This window comes from Egretta garzetta, unplaced genomic scaffold, assembly GCF_000687185.1.
Source record: "Egretta garzetta isolate BGI_Z169 unplaced genomic scaffold, ASM68718v1 scaffold51, whole genome shotgun sequence".
NCBI lineage: Eukaryota > Metazoa > Chordata > Aves > Pelecaniformes > Ardeidae > Egretta > Egretta garzetta.
The window spans coordinates 2,719,800-2,720,595 of NW_009258549.1; positions in this window are offsets into that span (position 1 = coordinate 2,719,800).

The window sequence follows — 796 nt, forward strand, 5'->3', positions numbered from 1 at the left end:
GGCCGCCACCCAGGAGGGTGTCCGGTGGGCGCCACGGACAAGCCAGTCTCTGGCCATGCGTGGGGAAACCCATTTTACTTCCAGGCAGGGGGCTGGGGCTCACCCTAGGTAGGATTTTGGGCTGTACCCCCCAAAGCCCCTCAGCCCCCGCTGCTGTGCCTTGCTGGTGGCAGGATGGAGCAGGGGGGGAGGGAGCTGCAGGGGCTTTGCAGCGCTCCCAGCCGGGGTTTAATTTCTATTAATAAGGCTAATCGGCTAAAGCCCTGGCCGTTGCTCACACTCCCTCCCTCACCACCTCTCCCTTTGGCCCCCGATGGTAGGGCCAGGCTGGTGGGGCACACACAGGCCCCCAGGGGAGCGTTTGCCCCCCACACCGAGCCGCCCCAGGGGACCCCTGGGCAAGGAGAAGATGGCCACTGGGCCTTGTCCTCCCGAGCAAGGCCTGCCTGCACATGGCAGCTGGGAAGTGGGGCTTGCTGCCCTCCAGTGGCAGGGCAGCTGGGGGGCCAGGGGGTGGCTGGCGGTGGGTCGTGCAGCCCTCCTCGTGCCCTCCGTGACCCCCCTGGCCCCCATGTCCACCCCAGCCCCCTGGGCTGGCATTTGCCCTAGCCAGAGCCATGGCACTGCGGCATTCAACACCCCAACCACGGGCAGCCATCATGGCCCCGGTGCTGGCGGGGACCCCACGTCCTCCTCCCCCTGCATCCTCTGACCAAAGTGATGTCCCAGCTGTAGGGATGCCTATGGAAAGATCATTCTCCATTTTATTTAAAAAAAACCAAACCAAATCTTTTCC